The 27824-nt window shown below is 36.5% G+C and overlaps 1 protein-coding gene and 1 pseudogene across 3 annotated transcripts in view; both read left to right on the top strand.

Moving 5' to 3' along the window:
- The window catches only part of DIAPH2 (diaphanous related formin 2), a 798971-nt gene that overhangs the window by 299853 nt on the left and 471294 nt on the right, over window positions 1–27824 (top strand). The gene's annotated exons all lie outside the window — the stretch shown is intronic.
- On the top strand, window positions 6667–8410 carry LOC135320166 (uncharacterized; annotated as a pseudogene).

Genomic DNA, 27824 nt, shown 5'->3' with positions numbered 1-27824 from the left:
TTAATTTAAGGTTTGAAATTTAGCATAGGTACACCTAGAAGTTGCAACTACTTTTGATTACTGGTAAAAGACTCTAAATTGGGGGAATTATTTTCACCACTCCCACTCCCTTTGACAAAGTTCATTAGATTGCTTAAAATTTATTTTAAATCCGTGGCTTGATTTTATGTAAAATATGTAATTAATGTTAATATTTTATTTGATTTTATATCTATAGCAGAGATACTTGCTGAGTGATGAGCATTTAGATGGTGCTACATAATGTGCTAGATGAGTTTACCTGACTCCTCATTTATTGTTAGCAGATGCCTTGTGAGTTAAAGGAACTATTTTTTAATCTCAGTTGCAGTTGAAGAAACGAATTTATAGAGCTAAGCATTTTGCTTGAAGTCACACAACTTTTAAGTGTAGATCCAGAATTCAGTTGTTGAATTCAATTCAATACAATTTAATTATATAATTAAACATTGAGATGAATGAAAATTTCTGTTGAACTGGCTTTTTGATTTAGCTGGGCAATAGATGACCTCATTCCATCTTTTGTGTACTGGGCTGAAATACTGCTGTCAGAAAATCATATGAGGCTTTCTGCTGCTTCGATCTCAGGCATGCATGTGTTCCCTTCTACTGCTCCATGTACCTTTTGCTCTTGCAAATGGTAAATGGTCTCTCATCTGGCCAATTTGTCTTGACAGTGTCATTGGCTACAAGGTAGTATCTCTTTCCCTTTCATGTCCATGTCTGATGTGTATGTTCATTTTATACCATTTAGAAAGTATCGAAGGGACTTTTTAAAAAACATCTCTTGAATTTGTATCACCTAATTGTGATAGCCACTCTTACCATTTTGTTACATGTTCTTTCAGTGATAATTTCTCTGTTCTTTTAAAAGCCTTTTCAATCTGTCTTTGTATCTTTATTTTTTATAAAATAGTATCTTACTGTATATATGGTATATCCCAAATCCTACTTTTTGAACCTAATATATTCTTGTTATAGAAACAGTAATATTTTGCAAATACATGATGTTAATAGCTGTATAAAACTCTTTTGTAAGCATATACCATGGGTTACGTAACAATTCTCCTGTTGTTCAAAATTTAGATCATTTCCAATTATTTGAGCTTATTATGCCACGTAGAATAGTCTTATATATATCAATCTTTTTGTAAATTTCTCATTTAAATTACTAATGAAAGGGCATGAGTTATTTTAAACTCTTATTATGTATTGCTAAATTGCTTTTAAAAAGGCTGCTCAAATTTACATTCCTACCACCCGTAAATAAGTGGCAATCATTTAGAACCATCATCAACACTGAGTATCATAATTAAAAACTAATTTGCCAGATTGATGAGTGAAAAAGTATATCTCATTGTTTGTATTTGTTTTATTTGCTTACTAATTATGTTAAAGTTTTAATTCATATTGACCACTTGTGTTTCTTTGTCCATTATTTGTTCATAGATTTTACTCTATTTTATGTAACAAGGATAGTCTTTTTCTTATTTCCTTAAAGATCTTGTTATATGTTTATGTCTTGCTATATGTTTAACCCTTTGTCACCTTTGTTGCCCTTTGCCCCCCCCCAAGTTTTCATTTGCATTGTACTTGTATTTTGAAGTTTTTTTAGGAAAAAGTAAAGTTTTTTATTTGTTTTTGTGGAAAGTTGGTGGAACCATTTAAACTAGAATCTTCCCTTAGAGAATTTTCCCTTAGAAAAAACTTTTCTTTAGTTACTCCAGGGAAACAGAGGAGAGTATAATAATTGTAATATAGACTCCAAAGAAATTATACAAGTAGTGCTATTCATTACCCTTGGCTTCCACTCAAATAGAGCTAACTTTGTTATTTTCATATTCCCCTTCCCGAGTCTTCACGTGTGACAGTCTCTTGGCAGGATTTCAGTCCACTTCTATCTTTTCTGTGTGTGCTTGGGCCTAAGCCAGCTTCTTCTGCTCTCTGGGAGGAGTTCCCTGTCAGTGTACACATATTGGCTTGGAGTTCTTGTCATGGCGGAGCGATACGTGCATACGCGTGGAACATTCACGATTCGTAAGGCTCAAGTGGGTTGTATCTATGTCATTAAACCAGAGCGCATTGAATCTGAAGGTGACCTTAAAGATCATGCTCTAAAAATCTCACCATGCAGCTGAGTCAAATCCAGAGACACGATTTTTGCTTTCTTTCTCAGGCACACAGACTTTTTTGAAAAAATGATGAACTTGGTTGGGTCCCCAACGGCCACACTGTGTTGTAGATACTTTGCTGGTATTAATCTCATTACATGTTTATTTTGTCCTCTACATCGGGGAGGATCATATTTTCTTGATCTAATATAAACAAGGCTGCCGTAGTGCATGATTCTTTCTTGTCACAAACTTTGTAGGATAAGACCTGGCAAATAATCTAGCCATTTGAGGGTTTTCCCAGACCGTGGTGTCTGTGGTGGTGTTCTGTCCATGGTGCTATTATGAAAAGCTTTCATTAAACACATTCATGTGCTTGTTAACATAGTGAGCTAAAAGAAACTGTTTTTCACAGTTTACATAACTTAACAAACAGCTCTCAGTCAGTTTGAGTGCTACTTAACTTAGAGGTCTCACAGCATTTTGGGCTAGCTATCATTCCCCAGCTTGGGATGTTGTGGATGTTGTAGGCTAGAAATATGTCGGGCCTCTCAGATGAAATATATTATTCCCTCCTGACCTGACAGGACTGTAGCTCACATCATCAGATGTCAGGGCTTTGAGCAAGCCAGTGTCTGGGTGGTTTATCTTTTCCAGCGATTTGAGCCTGGTGCTTGCATTGAATGTATGTTGAATTTCATGTATATCTCAGTTTTATTAGTCTGTGTTTGGGTTGTTTTGAAGGGTTTTCATTTTAATATGTAGATTGACACGTTTTTATACATGTTGCTGGAGGCACTTTTGCAGTGCTACAGTTTAGAAATCAAACTAATAAATAATACATATGGTGTTCATTGTTTTTCTCTTGGTCATCTTTCTTTTGATGACTGAAACCTTTCACAGGAAGTGTTACTAACACATCTTTCTTTTTCTCTTTTTTCCTTTTTCCTGTTTTTTTAAAAAAAATAGTAAGAGGTTAGCTTTTCAGACAGATCTGGCATTTCCTAATTTGAAAATGTACTATTTTTTTTTTAGTAGACTTTCTTTCTTGGAGCAGTTTTGGGCTTACAGAAAATTTGAGCAGAAAGTTCAGAGTTCTCATATACCCCTTCCCTCCTCACTCCACAGAATTTCCTTTATCACTCACACCTTGCATTAATGTGGTACATTGGTATTGGTGATTCAATACAGATACATTATTATTAACAAAAAGTCCATAGTTTACATGAGGGTTCACTCTTTGTACTTTCTCTGGATTCTGACAAACTCATAATGTCCAATATACCATATATTGATATTTGACTCATCTTTTGATGATGGTGTAGTCATCTCTGTTTTGGTTTGCTCATTCATTCATTCACTCATTTTGATCATACCTTTCTCCAGTAACTACTTATTGAGTGCTTTCTATGTTAAGATACTGACCGATTCTGCAGGAAGTCACCAACCTATGCAACCCAGTGATGAAATGAGGTGATGTGTCAGAGGAGGCTTTAAAAGGGAAAACCCTTTGCTGACCAAATGGTGTCACCACTAACTGATTTCAGATTTCTGCTTGTGAAAGGTTTCCCTAAGTTCAAACAGGGGTAGCATGTTCCAGTTAAGTTTCAGACATTTATTTGCAAGGAAATGGCATATGGGGGCTATTTTAATCATTGGCTGGGCATTTTCCTGTTGGTGATGGACATCTCTTTGTCTTTCTTATTAGAAGTTATTGGAGGCATTAGAAAAAGCAATATTTTTGTTTGGAACTAATTATTCCTTGCTTTTAGGGAAGTGTAAGTTAATGGGAAATTTTGACTTCACTTAATGAATTTCCTCTTATATATTTTCTGTAATAAGTCAATTAGTGAGAAAATTTTTAAATATTTACATTCCCTGAGTGGATCAACAAAGAAAGAGTAGATCATTTTTATTAGTGAAACAGAACATTCCAAATAAAGAAATATCAGCAGAAATGAAGAATATAAATGTAGACTTATTTGAGTTAATTTATCTTCTTTTCTAGTTCTATCATTCTTTTTCTCTTTAGTTGTAGGATTATATATTGATTCTCTGACCATGATGCCTCCAGGCTAGGTGTCGGCATAATTTCTTGGTAAATTCTTACATAATCTACTGACTATTGCTCTTGCAGAGGCTAGCTGTTACTGTTCTAGTAAGAGTTTAACTGAGAACATATGATTTGAAGTCAGAAATCTGGGTTTAAATCTTAGCTGCTGTGCAACCGAGAGCAAATATCTTAACTTCTCTAAATCTTGTTTTCTTCTGAGTCATGATAATAATACCTTTCTCGTATGATTGTTAGTATGATTAAATAGAATAACGTACATGGGAAACATTGCCATTAATCACTAGTAATTTGTTGTTACAATAATGACTATTATGTTATAATAGACCAGGTTGGACTTCTTGATCCATCAATACATTTTTAATGTTTCTTACATGACTTTATTGAACATGGGAAAGCTTTCTTTTCGTAGCTAGTGGCTGTGCTATGGAAAAATTTCCTATTAAACGTAGGACTACAGTCCTCTTTCTATGTAAATCAGGAAGTTAGTACTTTATTTTCTCCCTCTCATGCTTCTGATTTATGCTTTCACTGAGTGAATATCAGACCATTGCTAATATCATAAGATAAAATCCAGAAAATAGATGAATTAGTCATTGAAAATAAAGTCTAGGCCAAATTGTTTTAACTACATTACATTTTAAAACAAGAATACTGGGCCTTTGAGTTTTACTATCATAATATCAGCTTTTTTTGTCTGTGTGTATGTGTGTTTTAACCTAAATGACTGAAATTTAATTTGTGCTCATTTTCGGTTTTGTGCGGTCAATTCAACTTTGATAGTCCCATAAGAATAAAAGAAATGAAACAATTATTATCACTACACTGGAGAAACTTGTTTATTATCTTCTTGTTTGTTTTGTTTGCTATTTAAGTTGACACTGAGGCAAAATTTCAGTGAGTTTATGTTGAAAAACACTGCTAAAATTTGGAACTCACTGCAGTTGGTCAAAATATGTCAAAATAAATCAATTTTTCAACCAGCTATTTTTAAGTAGGTATAAAATCTATTGAAGTTGCTTTTATTTTTTTAAACAACCTTAAAGTTTGGATTTTTACAGCATACTTGTCTGGCAATATCTATGGATTAAAATACATGGATATTAATTCTGATAGTTCACATTTACTTATTTAGATGTTTAAAATGAGATTTGTTTTACCCAGACTAAAAACTGGCAAAATCAAGTGGACATGGTTTTTTAATAACAAAGTTCACAAATTTATAGCTGCAAATGTTACTGGGATTAGACTGTTTTCCCTGTTGGTCTTTTTGCAAATGAGCGAATCCCTTTTTCTGAATGTGGGCAAGCTTCACCAATTTTAGCATTTCAGTTTTAGAGAACCTAAGATGAGTCATTTTTCACAAAAGGCTTTATCTCTTGAACTCTTTTGCTATCTTTGCTTGACAGAGAGGATTTGATGACTTTTTGAAAACTCCCTCTGCTACTTAGCCCCATAGTGTTTTAGTTCCCTCTAATAAAAATGGAGCAGAGAATTGAAAGGCCAAAGCAGAGGGAATTTTATAGCTTGGGATGTTTCAAGTTTCACGGATTGATTTTGTATTTAAATACTGGGTGTGTGTGCTGGAGGAGGTAATAGATTCTGAGATCCTTTTTTTTTTTTTCTGTTGGGGAAGTCAGTTGTCCAGAATATCTTTACTTTTTTATATAAAAATAGTGAGATTTTGCCTTTTCTGGAGGATAATTTTAATGGTACGTTGCAGAGATTTGGTAGGAGGGAATTGTGGGCATGCTTTTAATATTTATAAAGTATTTTGAGGGCCATGCATGAAGGCTGTATGTAAATATACTACCAATAAAGTAACACCAGTGATACAATTGAGATATTTAAAAAAAAACACCTAGTTACCATCTAGTGAGCACAGACTTTCTTTCCCTAATTTGCATTTAGAAAGCTCTAAATTAAAATGCTAAAAGGAAGGCAAACAATTTCAGCCAGCACTGCTAGTATTGTAAATACAACTTGCTTACTTGATATAATTTTAAATAAATACTCTCAACATTAAGACATAATGCTTTCTGATCATGGAATGATAAACCACAGAATAATAGAAACATGTTTGAAATGGGCATAGTTTTACCACAGTGCAATATTAATTGTATGCTTCTATATCTTCAAATTAGTGACATCTCTATACAGAAATAGACTTGTATAAAGAAAAATGAATAACTTGTTTGTCTACAAGAATGTCATTTCACTTGTGAACCATTGTAACAGAGTTTTTATCTGGGCATAGAACAAAGGAAATATGTAATGTTGTTTTATCTTCCAAAAATACTTTGCTGTATAATAAGAAATTCGACTTTTACAGTAAAAGAAAATCCACTATGCTGGAGATATATATGTATATATATGTGTGTGTGTGTGTGTGTGTATACATATATATATATATATATAAATAAAAGTATAAAAATATAAATGTTTTTGGTTAAATCTTACACATGACCAAATAGACACTCAGTTCTGTCTTGTAAAGTTCCTAGTATCTTCTCTTTAACACAGTTAATTTATACCTTTTCTCTTCTTCAACCTCTTTCATGCCCAACTTCTAAATCCCCAAAGCACACAGACACAGACACACGGATTTACGCATACTCTGATAACCTGCATCATAATTCATTGACAGATCTGGAAGCACTCAATCAAGAGTCCCTTCATCTTCCCCCACGAAATCTACCAGTTGCCCTGCGTCCATATGTGTACCATTTCCTATGACTGTGGATAAAAAGAGTCCCTGCACCTATAGAAGAATAACCTGTCCACTTAGGCAGTGGTTCCCACCCCTCAGAGATTTACCTTATTTCCCCATGCTACTTTTTTTCATCATAGATGAATCATTTTCAACAGTATACTAACATGCTCTAGTATCTCCTCAGTTGAAAAAAAAAAAAAAAAAAAGAACCACTTTTGACTTCGTAGCCCTTTCATAACTATTGCCCATCTTTCTGGGAGCAACCCTTGAAAGAGTTCTCTGTTTGTTGCCGACTTCACATTCTCACCTTACTCTCGTTCTTCAGCCTCCGCCACCTAAACTTTCATCCGCATCACTCCACAGAGTCTGCTCTTGTCAAGATCATCAATGACCTTTGGTATTTGCTTCTTAATTGTTGTTTTAACCTCTCAGCATGGTTTGATACAGCTGATCCATCTATCATACATCTATACTCCATTTACCTTAGAGGACATTTAAACAGGACTCCATACTCTCTGAGTTTCCTCCTTCTTTACCAGCCCAGTCTTTCTTAGTTTGTTTTGTTCACTGCTTTAGTTGCTTTTGAGATATGTTTTGGAGCTGGAGTCAACAAGACTTGCTGATTAATTGGATGTGTAAGATAAAAGACAAAAAGGAATCAAGAAAGACTCCTAATTGTTTGGCCCAAGCAATTTGATGATGGTGCCATTTATTGAGAAGGGGAAGACTTGGGTAGTGGGATGGTCAAGGTTAGGAATAAAGAATTTTGCTTTAGCTGTGTTATATTTGAGATACCTTCTAGACAGAGATTGTAGTGAAGATGTTAGGTAAGTAGTTGGATTTGAGTCTGGAATTCCAGAGCTTAATTACAGCTAAAGATACCAGTTTGAGATCATTGTCACATAGATGGTACCAAAATAATGAGTCTGCCTGAAATCACTTTGTGAAAGTGTGTACATTCAGCAGAGAAGGAAATATGGGACCAAGCCCTGGTGTATTGGAGAAAGTTAGAGATTGGAGAAAGGATGAAGATTCAGCAAAGCAAACTGATTAAAGTGTGGTCAGAAAAAAAAGTGGAATGATGTGGTATCAGAGAATCAAGAAAATAAAATGTTCTAAGAAGGAAGATATGATCTGACAGATGAGGTAGAAGGACCATGAAATATCCATTGAGTTGGCAACATTGAGATCATTAATGCCCTTAGAAAGTTTCAGAATAGAGTTTGACCTAGGTACCATGTTGGAGTGAGTCGAATAGTGAAATAGCAGGTGAGGGGGTGTACACACTGTGGCTAGATGACTCTTGAGAAGCTTGGTTCTGGAAGAGCACAGAGAAGATGACATCTGCAGTGGGTATGGTATTAGGGGATTTAATTTTTTTGTTAAGATGGGCAATGCTAATGCATCTTTGAATGCTGATGGAAGTAATGGAGTTGAGAAGGAAAGGTTGAAGATATAGGAAAGAGAAAATAAAAGTGCAAACACTGAACAGGGAGGAGTACTGCTCCATATGTGGAAGAACTGACCTTTAAAAGGAGGATCCTTTACTCCTTTGCAACAGGAGAGAAGATACTGTAAATATGGGTCTTTTTGTTGGTGCCATGATTAGGGTGTTTCCATTTGATTAGGGGTTTCTGTTTTCTCATGAGTTAGTCATCAGGGTCATCACCTAACAGTTTAGAAACTGGGTTGATTTGGTGAGGCACAGATCATTTGAAAAAACTTGAAATAATTCTTGGTAAAAGGTTGCCATCATTGCTAGGGAATATTAAATGTTCATTTGAAATTGATGACTATTCCTTTAGAGTGATAGGAGTCTTCCCAGTTATGTCATTTTTTCAGAAGTACTCAGCGTGTGCAAATACAGTCCTAAGAATGCAGCAGAAGCAGTAAGAGGAAAGTGTGTTGAATATGGTATGTTAGACAATGATTACTAATTCCCAGTAATACTTATTTGGCCTTGGAATTTAAACTAGATGGTGAGAAAAGTAAGGACAGGAGAGGAATGATGGATGGTGGGTCAAAGGTCTAGTGGTCTCCATGACACTAAAAGATGGATTCAGCAGGGTTACTTGATCACTTAAGCTGGAGCTATAGGAGAAAAGGTTATCAGATACTGTGACTGAATTGGGATTTGGGAGGTTGAGTTATTTTTGGTGACCAGGGTGTGATCATGGGATTGAATGGCTTTGGTTGAATTCAGTAGAAGATAAAGATGAAGCACAGGAGAGAGACTAGATAGGTTTCGGATGTGGCTGGTAAAGTCAGTGAAAACAACAGAAGTTAGAGTAGACAAAAAGACGAAGTTAGTTGCTGACGTCCTCAGTAAATGAAGGGAGTTAGAGATCTGAAGATAATGGAAAAAATGGTGTAGCTGGATTATGCTAGCTACTACCTATTTATCTCACAAGGATAGTATGAAAATTAAATATTGGCAAACCAATTACCTTATAAACGGATGACTGAATGAAAATCACTTCATGCATTGTTAGAGGTAGCCCAATGAAAATGGATTCCATTGTGTTTATCTAGTTCGGATGGTACATTTAATGAGGATAGTTTAAGTGGAGTGACATTAATGATGGCTCGCTCCGATTATAATGAATTTGTCAAGCTTTGATTGATCAGTTAGCTTTACATGCTACCCTTTATAAAAGCATGTTGTAAGGAAAAGAAATACGTAATTACAAATTATTTTAAAGTAGTATGGCAGTCATAGCAGTTTCAGAGATAAGATATGCTTTCTACTCTGTTTCATAGGAATGGTGTATAAAGGATTTACTTGAAACATTTCAGATTGTTCAGGTTAGCCAAGAATATATCTTGGAAGGTAACAAGGCAAAAGAGGAGTCCTAGTGTTTTAGTCTTGGTTCTCTGTGACTGTGTGACCTCAGTTCCATACACAGAAACACAAGGTTGTATTAAAATATTTGTAAAGGATCCTCTGATGCTGTTCTATGATTCTAAGGAAATAAATTTGAGACATTTCTATGAAAATTGTATCTTAGCTTTTAGCATAGACAAATACAACAACAAAAAAACCCCAAATATATGCTATGTATATTTGTACCCCCTTGATACAGGATTCCAAGCTATTAGTGGTAGTGCGATTTAATGCTTCTGTTTTTCCTCTTATTCTGCAATATTGTTGAAACAGGGATTCAGATAGTTTTCTTTAAAATAAGAACAGGAAAATAGCATAACACAGTAAACTAAAAGACACTAAGAAAAAATGAGTTACAGTGTAAGTTTTTATTGGGAAATCATTTCAAACGTACAGAAATTGCAAGTGTAAAAGTATTACAAAGAGCGCTTATATATATCTTTCACCCAGGTTCACCTACCATTGACATCATTCCTGCTCCCCCTTCCCCGCACCTCCACTTTGTCTCTTTCTGTCTCCTTCCCTCCTCCCAACCCCATCTCCATCTCCGGGTCCATTTCTTCTTCAGCCTTCTTGAACTTGGCACGTTTCCACAACCATTCTTTGTCTTTTTCTAACATTGATATTTTTAAACAGTATAAATCTCCTTTTCTTTCATAGGATGTTTCTCATCTCGTCTGTATCTAATATTTCCTCCTGATTAGATTTACGATATACATTCTTGGCCAGAATTATACAGTGGTCATCTATATCAAGTATCACATCTAGAGGCACACAACATCTGTCTGCCCTTCCTAGGTGGTGTTAATTTTGATCAGTTGGTCAATGTATTACCGGATTTCTCCAGTGTGTAATTACTCTGTTTCCTTTGAAATTAATAAGCAGTCTGTAGAGAGACATTTTAAGACCATACAAATATCCTGCTCCTCATCTAAATGTTCCCTTAGGTTATCTGATGTTTGCCATAATGCTAGTAAAATGATGATTTACCAACTCCAGTACTCCCTCCACACAGTTGGTAATCAGCATTCTACTGTAAGCAAGACCTCTCCTTTCTCATCTGTCAATCAGTCTGTTGATCTGTGTCCTTAATGAGTGATTTGTTACCACTATGGACTTCTAAATTCCTATTTTGTAGTGACTTATAATTCATTACTGTACTGAATTATTTTGGTGCTCAATTTTCCCAGATTTGGTAGAGGGCACCCCCGTCAGCTATTCTTGTGACATACATATCCCCCCACCCCACCCTTCTTTCAGCACTACCTTACTTTCTGTATAAATATATTTTAGTTTCACCTTGTACCTACCCTTCCATAGCCCTGGGATCAACTATTTCTCTAAGGAACCTGATTCCTTTTTGTGGGGAATTGTATGACAGAGCAATTCCTAGATGCTACGTGTGTGTTCATAGCTTCTGGAATGAGAGAAAAAAAAAATTTAACACAGTGCAAAGCATTAAAAATGTAGTTAGGATGTGACAGTTTTAGCCAAATCATTGGGTTTCACTTTTACGTATGTCCCATTGGAATGATGGACGTATGAAATGATCTCAAACACATATGTGGTAGCCTAATGATAATTAGTAAGTTTAATTAAAAAAAAATAGTGATTAGTGTGTAAGGTGAGGATGTAGCAAGTACTTACCTGCTCTAACATAAAGAAAATACTGCTAACTTCTGTAATGGCCATGTATTAATCCTCTATTTTTGTTGCTTCATTAACTCAGTTAATAAGAAATTGAACTATCAAATAGAATTAGACAAGGCATTTTTGTGAGAAAACAGATTTTGTTTCTACCTCAAAAAGTTTCAGTTAAACAATAACTTTAATAATCCACTACGGATTACTGGAGTATTGGTGGACAAAATTCTTCTTGAATTTATGTTTTCAACTTAAAAATTCTCTTAGGTTATGGGGTTTCATAGAGTTTGCTGTACATATAAACAGTTCTTTGATTTTTCTGAACGTATCTTTATTGTTGTTGGGAAATAACAGTTGATGAAACAAACTCCTACATATTCAATGAACTGAATAATTCAATTCAAAATTCAGTCCAAAACTCGTACATTCAGTGTTCTACTTTGTTTTCAGAAATCACTCTGTTTATTTGAATTCCTTTCCTCCTCCTAAACATCTACATTTTTCTTTTCACGTTTGCATTACTCAATAATTGACCTTTCTAGAAATCAGCATGCATGTAAGTACAGCAATGGAAACCTAGTTAACACTTAGATACTTTCTTTGATGCTTCAGACATTAATCGAGCACCTACTGTATTCTAGGCATTGTGCAGGGAGCTCCATTTCTTTAAAAGTTGTTTGAATTACTGGTGTTTTCAAGAAGCCAGTGACAGAGTCAGCTTTCTCCCTACCAATCTGCATTAGACCAGCTTATCAGAGACATGACTCATTAGATTGCTAAGGCATCAGGTCAGAGCTTGAAGTTGATAACATAATGACATTTGAGGTATCCTTCTCTATTCATTATCAGTGCTATATCTAGTAGTGAAAACAGATATACTTTTAATCTCTCTTCTCTCCAAATATTTTTTTTCTAAAATCTCATATTTTTAGCTATTATATTTTCTCTAAAATATAACTGGAATTGATGGTGTACTGTTTCCCCTTTTACCATGACAGTGACAATCAAGTGCTTGCTTTTGGAAACGTTTGCTTGACATGTCCAAACTGGGTATTTTTTTTTAAACCAGTGCCTCTTTTTGATTCGTCTTTTCCTTTTATTGCCTCTTGCTTTATGAATAATCATGTATTCTCACTTGGTTCATTAAGTAGTAGGAGCATAATTATGAGAGTACATTCAAAGAATTTCTTTTTGATTGACCCAAGCTATGTAAGATGTCAATAACTTACAATAATCGGGCCTGGTTTGTTTGCTTTTCCTCTCTGGAAAGTAAATACTCTTATTAACATCGAAACTGGAGTCATCTTTGGACTTTATTCAAATGTGTCAGTTTTGTGAAACCATACAAAGACATTCACTTAGCTTAAGGGAACAGAAGAACTTTGTTATGCTCTTTGAGTGTTACATTAAACTAGATCATTGCCTCAGGATCCTATTTAATATGTCCATCTGAATTATGATTTTTTTGTAGTCCTTTTTCCTTTGATTTGTCTCATCTTTGGAAAACTTGGCATTTATTTCCATTTTATTTTTTATGCTGTCTCAATGATTATCTATGCATTTATTATCTCAGTAATGTTACTTGCTACATTTAAAGCAAATTATGTGGAAGATTGTGTTTTGAGTTTATAGTCATGTGGCATGAAGGAGGTAACATGGTTTGTAGCTTAACAGAATGATTTTAAGTATCAGTTTTCATAAATTTTTTAAAAATATATTTTTATTGAAGTATAGTCAGTTTACAATGTTGTATCAATTTCTGGTGTGCAGCACAATGCTTCAGTCATATAGGAACATATATATTTGCATAAAATCTTAAAACACTGTATTTAGCTTTTGGTCCTATGTAATATCTAGAACAATATGAATATTAAGTATACTTTCACTCTCATTTTTATTATTGATTTAAAGAGACTTTAAATTTCTACAGCAAACTACATTTCTGGCCATCTATCCTATAATTAAGGTGATATCAAAGACTGATTAGAATATTTAAGTCATTAGGATTGTAATTCTTAATTGTATAATCTCCCTTGGCAAGGCTGTTAACTTTTATGATCCAGGGACGGTAGAAATTCAGCAGAGACATTTATTTATTTTCTTTTACGAACACGGCGGTACAGTGTGCATTTTTCCAGGTGGTACTGGGAATATGTGACGAGATCGCACAGCTGCTGGCTTGGTGGGTTTGGGGAGTATGTTTAGCAGATGTTCGCAAAATCTGGAGTTCAAAGTATTCTCAAATATATATAGAGAGACACAGATATCTCTTCTCTAATTTAACATTTCATAACGTCTGTGTCTTTGCTATCTTGGTGGTATAAAGCCATCTTGCTCCGTTCCCTGATTTTGTTGATGTTGTTCCCTGCCCTCCAAAGGAATTTTAATGGCTTAGGGGATATATCTGCCATAACATTTGAAGTAGACGGACATTTCTATTAAGTAGCTGAATATATTTTTAAGGATAATGTGGGATTTTTATAATTAGCTTATAGCTTTATAATTAGAGTTTGCCTACCAGAAAAAAAATGAAAACTGTAGCCAGCCTAATTTCCACGGCTCATTTCTAGACTAAAATCACCTATCTAGGCTAAAGAAGAACCATTTCCTCCATTTAATCTGAGATGAGATAGCCTGTGAAGAACTGGGGCCAACCTTATTTTTTATCATTTACGTCATTAGCTGCTTTGGTTAAAAATAAACACTGACACACAATGGGGATTTGGGATACTCGTGATTCAATTTATAGGCCATCAATATAGTGATTACTGAATATGTACTTTTAAGGCCAATTTATTGATTAATTCAAACAATATTTCTTGAGCTACAGAAAAGCTACTTTGCTAAGTATTGTGAGATCTACAAAAATGACTAAGTTAGACTTGGACCCTTACATCTGGGAACTTAATGTTCAAGAATAAGACATGCACACAGCTAATAAGAATATACCAAACATACCAAAGTCCTGTAGGTGAGATTGAGAAGTGGTGCTGGTTTTAAGGGGATGAAGGAAGGAGAGATAGTGGAAAATGTCATGAAGGTAAAGATACTTTAGTTGGGGCTTTAAGGATAGGTGAGATCCAGGTATTTAAATAATGTGGCTTAGAGGGAAAAAGATTTTTTCAGCAGAACAGATTGTATGTTGAAGAACCTGGAACTTGTAATGTCATTTCCCGCCCCCCCCCCCCCCCACACACCAGCAGGTGTGTTAACATGTGGCTGGACTGCAGAGTTCATGTCAGAGATGGAAGGGGAGAAGTTTAGAGGAAATGGCATTAGAAAGACACATTTGAACTGGATTATGAGAGCCTTTAACTGCTAGACCAAGCAGTGCAAATTTTAACTGATCAGAAATTTGGAATCATTGAGATATCTTAGAAGACTGACGTGAGCAAAGCTATTTTTAAGGTAGGTTAGCGGAGCTGTTAAGGTGAAGGGGCCTGAGGGCCTGAATAAGAATGGTGCCTTTAGGTTAGAATCTCTAGGACTAGGGAACTTATTATTGTTGTGTAATACGGTATAGGGGAGAGTTATAGGTGAGTCTGGAATTTTAAGACTGTGACTTGGAAAATGGTGATTCTTTTAACATAACTAGGGAAGGGAAAGAGTGAGGAAGAACAGACTCAGGGGAAGATGATGAATGGGTTTTGGAAACCATGAGATTAGGTTGCTAGTTCTCAGCATCCAGGAGGAACTGTCTAGTAGACTTAGAAATAATGCCAGTCTAGTCTTGGGTGAAAATTCTTTTAAAGTGTATTTCTGGGAGTGAAATTGCTGGGTCATACGATACACACATCATCATCTACAAAACTGGCATTGTTGTTGCATTTGCTTTATGACATCATTATTTGTTCAGATTTGCCCACGTATTTACCCCCTTTCTTTGCTCAACATGGCTTCATATATTTTCCACCTTCCTTCTAGAATTATTTTCCTTCATGAAAGTGTATCCTTTATAATTTCTTTCAGTGAGGGTCTATTGGTGGCAAAGTTCCAGGTTTTGCTTTTTTGAAAATGCTTTTATGTTATCTTTCTTTGAAAATATTTTCTCTAGATATTCGGGGTTACTATTTTCTCTCCACACATTGAAGAGGTCAGTCCCCCAAGTTTGGCTTCTGTTGTTTTTTGGTAAGCTAGCTCTCGCTGTTTGTTCCATTTAAGATCATGTCTTTTCTGGATATCTGATCTGAAGGTCATCTGTTTATCGTTAGCATTAGAGTTTACATCACTATGTTTAGGTGTAGATTTCTTTTTATTTATCCTACTTGGCATTTTTTTAAGCTTCCTGAATCTGTGTATATGTGTTTTTCTGGATATTGGAAAATTATCTGCCATTATCTCTTCAAATATTGCCCCTGCCCCATTCTCCCTTTTCTGACCCTCTGGAAATTGAATTATAGAAATTATACCTTGTCATTCTATGCTACATTTCTCTTAACCTCTCTTCCGTATTTTCCATTCATCTCTTGTGGTACATTCTAGAACATTCCTTCAGCTATATCTTCTACTTCATGAATCTCTCTTAAGCTCTATTTCATCTGCTGGTAAACTAACTCCCCCAGTTTTTAAATTTTAATCATTACCTTTTTTAATTTTAAGAAATTTCATTTGATTCTTTTACAGATCTGCTTAGTCTTAGTATTTTAATAGTATCTTGCTCTTTATTAATAGTTTCAATCTCTTTTATTTCCTGAACCATATTAAACATAATATTTCTGGTACATTTATCTGTGGGAATATTTTAAGGCTTCATGGGAGGGCTAATCACCTTCAGAGGAAATTCATGTTTGCTTTTGCTAGGTTGCTACCAACCTAGGGTCATGTTAAAATTTTGGCTTAATTTTTTTAGACTCGAAGAAGTGTGAATTCAGGCTGTGTGAGGACTGGCTTTCAACTAGGAATTCTCAGAGATTTTTACCTTCTCCATTTAGCACCAGGTTTGATATGGACAGTTTTCTTCTTAGGCCACTTGGGAGATAAGCAAGTTTATTTCTAATTTACTGTTAAACTGAGTTGTAGTCCTCTGGGGTTTATAGGGCCATTTTCTATTACTCTTTCCACTTTGATCAAGCTGTGGGCTTGGTTTCCATTCCCCCATACTTGCTGCCTTGGAAACTGAAGCTCAAGTTCTTCTGGGTTTAGCAAATTCACTCAAGGTCAAAGCTGGCTCTGCTGATGTTTACGTCTGTGAGTTCTTGCACTTAGTTTTTGGCCTCCAGGTATTCCTTACTTTCTTGCCAGATTATCTATTATTTCAAATTATTTAAAAAATATTCACCATGTTTAATTTTTTAAGTGGAGGGTAAGTCAGGGTAGATATACTGCCATACTTTCAGAAACAGAAGTTCAGGTGACCAATTTTTTTGTGGACACGTGACATCTTAAAGTGACTTTATTCTTATGCAGTTTCCTAGACATGAGACATTGGTCTTTGAATGTAGAAATCATGGTGCCCAGTCTTTTTCTGATTCAGCTTCCTTACACATTAATACTCATTTTTAGAACATGCAAAAATATTATAACAACCTATTGAAGAATCACAGTGTTTTAAGAGGTGATTTCATGGGCAAGAACTATGTTCCATCACAAGTATAGTTTCTAGTCCTTCTTTCACAGAGTTACCCACTTCCCATTTCACAAAAGAAATTTTTTTAAAAGGTGAAGGGAATACCAAGAAAAAATCAATTCAGTCTACGTAGAATGGTATCTTACTAACGGGTCCTTAAAAATGAATGCATGTGTGCTTCTGTGTGTATGTGTGTGGTTTCTGAATTTTCAGTTCAGGACTAGAGGACATTGAGTGCAGGCTGCCTGCAGCAGTTATTTCAGGCCCTAGAAGCACTCACAGAGGTTCCACTTATGTAGAGTGACTTGACACTAGGATTTTGCCATAGGAAAATCTATCTTAGTTGTTACCTGCCACCAATAATGGATTTTTACCAGGGAAACACAAATGCCAGCTGCTAAGTTTCATGCTAGTGATGGAAACAAAACAAATCAATTGTAGCATGACGATTATTAAATGCAATTTGCAGCAGTGAATAGCTGTGGATCTTAAATGCAATTTAATTATGGATATAAAGGTTGACGTCCAATAGCTATGGAAAGGCTGGCTTTTAATTTGTTAAATTAGAATACATTTTAATTTCTAATGCATTGAATTTTTAAGAATTTTTATGGGTCGCCAATGTAGTACTTTCATCCAATTCAGCAAGCGTGTTTTAAAAATGCCTGTTATGTTACCAAATTGGTGCGAGTTTCCACTGATACAGATATGGTCAAGATATGGCTGATGGCTTTAAGAAACTCACATTTAATCAGAGGGCTGGATATGGAAACTAATGATAATACAGTATATATTAAGTGCTACATCCATGCTAGGAAGAAAAAACTGTCGAGGCCCAGGGGAGGGAGTAATTAATTCTGCTTGGAAGAGTTCAGGAAGGCTTCCCAGTGGAGATGGTATTTTAGTCCAGCCAAATGTTTTCAGGCTGAGAAGGAGTGGGATATAAAGAGCTTTCAGCTAAAACATTTAAGCTGGGAACTTCCTGACTTTTTCCAGGAATGTTGAGTACTCTGGTATGCCTGGAGCATTGGGATATCTGGGGGCAATTACTTTAATTTCCAGCCAGGTTTTGAAAGACCCTAAATGCCATGTGTATTACTTAAGCTTTAGCCTATAAGGTAGTGAAAAAATTAAGTGTAAGTAGTAACATCGTAATATTTTAAAAAGGCAACCCAGGTAATGAATGTGTAGAAGACATTGGAGTAGAGAGGAAAAGAATTCCAAGCAAAAATCCAGGAGACTACTGTAAATTCATGGCTCTTTCATACACCTTAAGACATTGTTGTAGTTATTCATTTGTTCCCTCCGAAGACAGAGGTTGTGCTTTAATCATTTTGGCATTTGTATTGTCTACCATAGCGCACAGCTGTAGAATACATGGATTAATGAATGAATGGTCTAAGCAAAATTGGTCTAAACAGGGCAGTAGAACTAGAGGCAGAATTTTGCAGGGGGTGGAACAGGCTTAGGGAGCGAAAGGTGAAAGATGACTTGATGATTCCTTACTTATATGATAGTGATTGGGTTATGATGCCTTTAACCTATGTAGGAAACAGACAGATCACTTTTCACATTACTGGATGTGAATTCCTGTTGGAGCATCTTTATTTGAAAGTCCTGTGGAAGAAGTAAGACCTTGGATTTATGAGTCTGCAACCCGGAGAAAGGCTTGGACTGGAGATACAGATTTAAGAAATGTAAGCACAGAGATTAATGATCAAAGTCAGTGAAGCGGGTCACACAGGATGAGAATATAAAGTAAAAACATGGGAGCATGGGGATGCTGGGGTCACTAATATTTAAGGAGTAGATAGAAGGGAAGACTACAATGTGGAAAACCAAAGGCTAGTCAGAAGCATAAATTTGATTATCAGGAAAGTCTCTGGTCTTCAAAGTCTTTGAAGAGAAAGTTTCCAGAGAAATCTATTTTAGTAATCTAATAAATTCAGTAGTTTCCTGTATGTGTATGATATTATGGATATATATAACACATATATTAATATAAATTTGGAAGGTAGTGAGATCACTCATATCTGGTGTTATGTAATTTCAGATCTTAAAGCAATAGGACAGTTTCTAGGAAGGAGTGAAGAGGACAAAGAGCTACCATTTCTTTATGTCTCATTTAATAGAATGGTTCTCTCATTTTTCAAGTGATCAGCTTGAAGTAGTTTTTTTTTTGTTATGTATGTTTATGCATTTCACTTTCATTGATTACATACTTTAAAAGGTTTTAATGTGGCTAAGTATTGAGGCTGTAGCTGTAAGAGTCTTTATGTGGTGGTAAACTCCAGCATTTAATAACTGCTGAAAATGCAGTGTCTTCTCTCTTATTGTATTTGACAGGTTTTTTGTTATTATTTTGATACTCTATTTTGCCAAGAGGTAACTCATTCCCAAAGATATTTTATGCCAGGGAAGTTTCATTCCACTTTGTACAGCAGCCTAGGTTTTATATTATTTTTTGAGTGTGCATTTTTTTTTACCATGGATTATAAATTACTAGAATTACTTAAGCAGAATTCATACCGAGATTCTGTATTTTCAAACTGATAATGACCATATGCATTAGAAGGCTAGCCCAGCAAACTGCCAGCAAATATCATCCTTGCCTTTCGGAAACAGGTCATTGCATCATACTTCAATTACCATTAAATATATCAGTGGATATATGCATTGATTCATTTCTCTTGTTTTTGTTAAACCAGGTTTTTCCTTTATCATTTTCAGTGATGGAATTTGGGATGTCTGATATGCCTACCTGTAACTTTACAGAACCTCTTTTCTTTGTATAGCTCACTGGGTTAGATAGCATGTAGTACAGGATTTGAGAATGGTTGGAGGGGGTCATTGAATGGGAATTGGCATTCACGGAAGTTCCTATTAAGTGCTGGTCACTCTGCTTCATGTCTTGCATATATTATTTCACTTAATGAAATGACAGGAAAACATGCTATGGGAAGCAGCTTGCATTGGTGGAAGGAATGTACACTGGAAAGCTCTACTGATCGGGGTTTGAATCCCAGATTTATTACTCATTAGGTGGACAAAGTTACTTCACTGCTCTGAGCCTATGTTTTTTGTATAGTAAAATGAGAATATTGACCTTGAGGAGTTATTATGATTTAAGAGATGGAGGTATAAGGCACTCATTCAGTAGGAAATAATATCATAATCAACATCATTAATAATAGCTGATATTAGAAAGGGAATTAAATGTTTGATTTTCATTGGATACTATTACTAAATGATAATTCCTGTGTGGCATACAGAGATATGGGAGGGTATAGGCAATCACCTTTTAAATAAACCTTAAAACCAAAACGTAATTAAAATGTTAATTTAGCAATCAGGTTTGGATATCATAGGTTTCTTAAGGTCAGAGACTGTTTCCTGAAACTCTTTCACTTCCTAGGGTAACACCTTGGCCCCCTACTAGGAACTTAACTTTTTCTTTAATTATATTGCACTGCAGTCATTTGAGGTTGCATGATTCGGTAACTAAATTGACCCAGCAAACTTCATCCTTTCACTGGACTATTTTCTCTTAGTAAGACTATAAATGCAATCAGTAAGTTGAGAAAGCCACCTGCTGTGTTGTTGGTAGGCCAGCTAGCTGGCCTGTCTGGACTCAGTGCAGAGGGAAGCTTTAATAACTGCCGTTAGGTCCGCATGTTGTCAGATTTCACACCTTCAGGACCCCGTGGATAATTGGGTGACAGCCAGTTTATTTCCTTCAGCTAATGTTGTAGATAAACACTTCATATTTTCATTTAGCCCTGATATGACAGAATTAAATAGTGTTCTCATCTTCATCAGCACTTTGTGAGCCAGAAACTTGTATTTCAATCAAAATGTCACAGGCTGCTGCTTCGGGAGCATTTGCCATTCAACATACCAATTTTGTCCGTTTGTTGACTCAGATAGATGGGGCGGTTGTGTTTCTTTGCCTTCGGTGTTGACAGGACCTTATGGGCCTGGCTTGTTGTATAAACATTTAGTTCTCCAAGCACTACTTTCTAGCCTAGCTCCGTTGGTGTTGGTGGAGAATCGGTTTCCAGCCGCTTTCCCTTTCCCTCCTGTCTCATTGGTACTGCTAAGTACTACTTTTCTCTTCCTATGACGCTGGGACATGCTCTTTTGTTATCAGTACAAAGAGGGTGGGGTACTTGCTGATGATCTATGTGGACTTTCTTTTCCTGCTTGATTCCGTTAATGAGCCGTTCCAGGAAGCTTTGGGCCATTGTATCACCTTGTCTCATTCCATTATAGATATTGATGCAACATGGATCGCTGAACGGTATAATCTCTTTTGCACAGTTTCTATTGATCTTGTCCAGTAAATCATTGTATGCTGGCTTTATTCTGAAATCATTTTGGGCATCAAAGCTGTTCTTGAATTTGACAGTCAGGTACCTGCTTGTAATAGGGAAACTTAGGCAAAGTTGGGGTTTAATCACTTTGTTTCTCTCTCCTTCATACCCTGGAGAGTCATTTTCCCTACTAACCTCTCAAGTGAGTGGTCTTGACTCACTGTTTCCACTCACTCCTTCCTCTCATGCTGCATCATGGCTTCTGTTGTCTTCACTCTCTGGAAATTGCTCTGTATGGTCTGAAATGGCCTATTTTCTCCTGGTCGTTTTTTCGGGACTTAGACTATTCTTGACCTTGCTGCTCTGTTGGACACTGTTGATTACTTTCTCTTATTGAAACATTTTCCTTTTTCACCATGCGGACCGCATGCTCCCCTGTTTCTCATACCTTTTGGGTTGTTCTTTTTGTCATCTTAGCTGGCTGTCTTTTCTTCTCTGTGTCCATGACCTCGGGCATCCTCCAGGGTCTAATCTGTCTTGGATGCTTTCTCACTAGACTGTTCAGTCACCGGTTAGGCTTCAGTTACATCTTGAAGACAGAAGATCATCAACCTTGCATGTCTCTTCCTGCATCCTCAACATTGTCCACTCGAATAGGTCACATATTTTAGTCACATGGTACTTATTGAGCATCATTTTCTAGATACTATGGGAGGTGGGATGGATGTGGGAGACAAAGTGATACCAAACATATTGTCTTCCCTGTGAGTTTGTAACTTAGGAAAGGCAAGAAAATGCATACATGAGCCTTAGTTAAGTCGGACAACATGTGGCAAACACCTTATCAGTGATGTAGGAGGCAAAGAATGGAGTGGTAGTTGGAGGAGGTTTCATAGAGAAAGTGATCCTTTATTTGGATCTTAATTGATTGGTACAGGTGTGACAGCAAAGATGTGAAGGGAGGTGAGCTCCAAGAATTTCGTCATCATTCAGGAGTCATGTCATACTTTTTCTATCTTTAGGTAGGCTTGTCCTAGGTAGACAATAGGCAAAAATTGCTTAAAATTACAACCTGTAATCTTTTCGTCTATATTAGGTACCGAGAGTAGCAGTGATACACAATAACTTGTGTCATCCCCATAGTGTATTAAAAATGCATGTATTTGGGGGGCAGAACTTCAAGAGTGATTTTAAATAAATATAACCATTTAGCTTTCTATATTTACTTACTCTTTTGTATCTTGCGTGCCTTGGTTTTTAAAAACACTGTACCGACATCAGATGTAATCTCTGCCTTTTTAAGTCGGTCTTTTCGGTTTTATTTCCATGAGCTCAAAGTGGAAAACTGGATAGATTAGCACTTCTTTCATTCCTCTTCGTGGATTGTCACACCCAACTTTGGAGTTCATGTTTTTCCCCCCTGATATTTTAGCACCGTTTTCCAGTAAGAAATAGGAGTCTGTCATTTCTTATTAGCCGATTTGAAGCTTTTAGTTTGATTATATTTCCTTATGACACCTCCGTTTCAAATTTTATGTGTTGTTTTATGTCCTGCTCCATCTCTGTGGTTATGACCAGTGCTTACGGTCAGATGCAGAGGATTCTAGGCTGAAAGCAGAGGCACACCTTGGTGGCAGCCACGAGGAAGGCAACAATGAGTCCCCACAGCGAGGGGACTGACGTGCCTGGGGTGAATGAAAGGCCAGCCGAATGGCGAGCACAGCAGGTTTGAAATAGTTTGCTAGGAAAAAGAGTCAGCAGGTTGCTGTCCTGATCCAGTCAAATTTATTTGCTGTCTGTGACTATTAGCAGCTGCTTCTTACCTGGGTTATTACCTCCTTTCTTACGTTTCTGGTAAAAACCTTCAATTCGAGGGATTTCTGACTTTTTTTTTTTTAACACATAATGCAGGTTGCATTCTAATCTTTATGGGATGTGTTTTAGTTTATCTGGCGATAGATCTGTCTGAATTCTATGGATTTCAGAGAATTTGGGGAGCCATGCATTGAGGATGCAATATACATTTGAGTTTTGCTATGCTATGAGATTTAGTATTTAATCTTAAACATTGCTTTCATCATATAGATGCCTTTGTAAACAATATAGGACCCTCTATTATCTACCTCTTACACACAAAAATTAACGAAAGATACACAATAGGCAATTACCAATTATTCTACAATAAATGATTAGGCTTATGTTCTTGTTTTATACTGTACCTTCTGCAGTTATGTTAAAACATGCTCTCCAGCACTGAATATAGTACTATTAAGAGATAGTTCTCACAAGAGACAAGAGTTTTTCACTGGGCCGTCATCCAAGAACTTTTTTTTTTTTTTTTTTTTTAACATTCTTAAAAGCTTACAGTCCAAACTGTTTCTGGCATTTAATAGAATAAAGTACCTCATGGAAGCTTCTTGTTAAACCAGAGCCATCTAACTATGATGTATTTCGTGACACACACACACACACGCCAGTTATGGTTACCAGTGACTCAGTGTTAACCCAAGTGCACCTGTGGAATAGGTTTCATAGAAGTTGACTTAATTTACTCTGATGATTAGTTTACATGTTCAACTCAGATTTTCATTATTCTCATTGTTCATAGGTGGTATCAGCATGCTGCTAGCTAGAAACTGAAGTTGACCTTGGCATAAAACAGAGTATTTTCTTTAGGTCTTATGTACTTTCACTCGAATTTGGTTCTTGAGGTCTGTTCGTCTAAGGCATACCAGCTTTAAAACGGCTACCCGGTATGCTAAAGCCATGAATCCAAGCTACCGTGTGCTTGCTTAGTTAGCATTTTGTTGAGCTCAACTGTGGATTTTGGTTAGATTGAATTTTCCCTTTTTGGAAACTTTCATTTTCACGGAATAGAGTATTTTCTCTCTCCCTATTCTGCATGTCCCAGGTCCTTACCTGCCCTGGTTGTTTCCAGAGACTTGATAAAATAGGAGCATGTTTACATCAAACAAGGATGAATCTGTCTTCAGCTACCTTTCACTTTCCTTTTCAACAGCAAATCATTGTTTTTTTCTCTCTTCTCTGCTAGCATTGTGATAACTGCATCTATAAAAGAGAGGCATTAATATCTAACATTAATTTTAGTTTGTATTATATACATACATGATTTTAATTAATGCATAAAATGCATCCTTATTTACTCTTAAAACTACTAGCTACTTAGCAGAGCGATAGATTATAGAAGCATATGGCAAGATCCTTGCCCTCAAGGAATATATCTAGTTGATAATTGATGTGAAAGTAAAGTGTGTGCCGTGAGGTTCGTTTGCTTTCTTTTAAAACCTCGTCACTTGTCACTGCTACGTGCCCAGCTGTTGACCAAGTGTCGCCTTCAGTGTTAGATTCTGAACTGCAGAAGAAATTACAGATAGGACTTCCATGGGTTACTGGTGATGATACTTGGACTTTTCAGTTTGGGGATTATTTATCGAGCTATTACAAACTGTTGTATTATATGCCAGAGAGCAGTTGTTCCAAGCCTTGTTAATATCCAGAATTACCTGGTGAGTCTTAAAGAGATTCAGGTCCGGAGGCCCTACCTATAGAGATCTTGACATTTTGATTCCGTAGCTTGTGGGTGTGTTCGAATCCAATTTGTAAGTTGATGAGAGAGGACGGAAGGGCAGGAAGATGGTGGCAGGCATGTTATGTTCTTGGTAATATAACAGGATAATAGGTGGGGAAGGAGGAGGGTTTTGAATCTCTTTGTCCTAAAAACAGGGTCACTCTAAGCTTATTCAGATTTTGTTCCTCTCGTCTTTCCAACATCTCCAGAACATCTTGCTTACCACTTGCAAAGTCACCGACAAAGTAAACTTGACTTAAAAAAAAAAGAAAGACATGAAAAGTTCAGGTGCTACCTCTCCTACCCTTCTCAGACTTTTTCTAATGCTTCGTTTGCCTTCAACGAAATCCACTGATGTGGTTTCTGAACTAAAGAAAATTACTGCCGAAAGATAAAATTGAAAGCAGTTGGAATCCGAAAGGGGAAAACAGAGACAATGTAACTATGGTGGTTTCCCATTGAGCTCAGCCAGCAACAAACCAAATTGAGATACTCAGTAATATTTTTATGTACATAAAGTAAGAGAACAGTATTATATGAAATTCAAAGTTCTGATTTATGTGGGTTTTTTTTTTAACAGAACTCAGATTTTCATCTTGTCATAAACCAGTGTATACCAAGTAAAACATTACCAAACATTGTAGCTTTTTACGCGCTCTCGTTCTGTGCAAATATTGTTGGGATGGTAGAAGCTAATTTTATAATTTTATTAAGGCTGATTTGTTTTTATGGTCTTTTAACCTGTAGACATATGATAGAATCATATGAGAATATATGGAGAATAAATAAGAGAGAGTTATGGTCTGGGATTAAACCGTTGATCCCTGTAGGATTGACACATTTGAAAAAGCTTGAGGAATATAAATGTGTCTGATTTCGTAAATGCTGTTTAAAAAACAATTATCAATCAACAGTTATCGTGAGGCACTTCTCAGTGCTATTTTGCACGGAAAAGGTTGAGCATTAACTCACATTTTCAAAGGTTGAAGCAAGAATAAGTTGACCTCGTTGCAAAAGGAAGGGGGTAAGGGACTAGGTATTTATGGAACACTTAATATGTCAAGGGTTGGTAAACTACTGGAGGTAAATTCAACCTGCCACTGAGTTTTGTAAATACGGAAGGTGTCATTAGAGCACTGCCATGCTCATTTTTTAGTTATTACCTTTGGCTGCCTTCACGAGACAGTGGGAGAGTTGAATAGAGCTTCATCAGAAACTGTATGACCTGCAGATCCTTAAGTATTGACTCTCTGAGACCCTATCCAGGACTCGCAGTTCCACAATTCTTAGAATTTGCCCCAGCTGCTTTTCAAAGGCTCTCGGGGGTCATTCCAGGAGTCCGGGAGGCGGGGTGGAGGTGATCACAGCTTGTCAGCTCTGGTCCTTTGCCTTGGGCTTCCTCATCAAGCTTCCTGTCTCCTACCTATCTTGCCAAAGCAAAGGGGAAGGCTATGTACTTGGACTCTAGCCAAGGGAGACATATTTGGGGTAAGCTATCAGCTGTGTTGAGAGCCAAGCCTGCATTTGGTAGATGGTGTACATATGTAGCACTTTCTCTGTACCAAGCGATGATCTAAGCACTTATGTGTGTAATGGCTCATTTAACAACAGAGTAGGAACTATGAGCGTATTGCTCCACTCTGCACAGCCATCTTTTTTTTTTTTTTTTAATCTGGTGACTTCCCTGAGTCCTTGGGTCCCTGACATAATCTCTAAGCCTCTCACTCAAGTTCCTGATTCATAAGTTACAGATAAATCCATTCACAAGGCTGGACTAGGTGGGAACATGTACCCCAAGCCAGGGCTTCATCTCTAGTCCTCTCCATCTTTGACGGTTGGCCACTAAAATAAAATAAATAATAGCCAGAACCTCCTAGAAGGATCATTGACCCCCAGTCTCAGAATTCCAGTTTGGGCAAACACGGAAGCCAAGTCCAAAAAATAAAATAAAATAAAATAAACCATAGCTATGATTTAGTACTCAAGAAGTAACAGCAAAACATTTTGGTTAGGTCACAAAAAAGAACTCTGTGAGGGATTTTGAACTGTGGAGTATGTTCAACATCTCTACTCAACCTTCTTATCTGGAATTATATAGTAATAAATACTTGAGAGGCAACTGTGAATCTCTTTCTGTATCTGCAGAGAATGGTAGAGCCTTGTGGCAAGAGCATGGACTCTGGGGCTAGACAGCCTGGGGTTGAATCCCAGCTCTGCCAGCAAACTTTTCTCTGAGATCTTTGACATTTTCTGGTGACCTCAGTTGTAAAATATTAATAATAATATTGTTATGAACTGAGTGTATCTCCCTAAAATTTATATATTGAAGTCCTAGCCCCCAGGGTGGCTATATTTGGAGATGGTGCCTCTCAGGAAGTAATTCAAGTTAAATGAGATCATAAGTGTGGGGCCCTAATCCAATAGGATTAGTGTCCTTGGAAGACACACCAGAAGGCTTGTTCACTCTCTCTCTCCCTGCGCACACACCAAGGAAAGGCCATGTGAGCACACAGCAAGATGGTGGCCACCTACAGGCTAAGAGAATAGCCTCAAAATGAAACCTACCTTGACAGCACCTTGATCTTGAACTTCCCAGGCTCCAGACTTGTAAGAAACTTCTGCTGTTTAAGCCACCCAGTCTGTGGTATTTTGTTATGGTAGCCTGAGCTGACTAATGCAAATTCCTACCTTGCTAGTCAAATTCATCCAGTGCAGTGCCTGGTGGTAGCTGTATTTCTTAATCATTATGTAGAGCCAGTATTTTCCCAGGTCATATGAATCTGAGGATAGAAATAAAATTACAGAAGCTCTTGTATGAGTGGTTGTACAGTTGCCCCTCTGTATCCACAGGTCCTTCATCTGCAGATTGAACCAATCACAGGTTGAAAATATTTGGGGGTAAAATTCTAGAAAGT

The sequence above is a fragment of the Camelus dromedarius genome, chromosome X (assembly GCF_036321535.1).
Source record: "Camelus dromedarius isolate mCamDro1 chromosome X, mCamDro1.pat, whole genome shotgun sequence".
NCBI lineage: Eukaryota > Metazoa > Chordata > Mammalia > Artiodactyla > Camelidae > Camelus > Camelus dromedarius.
This window is presented reverse-complemented; position numbering and strand designations above follow the sequence as displayed.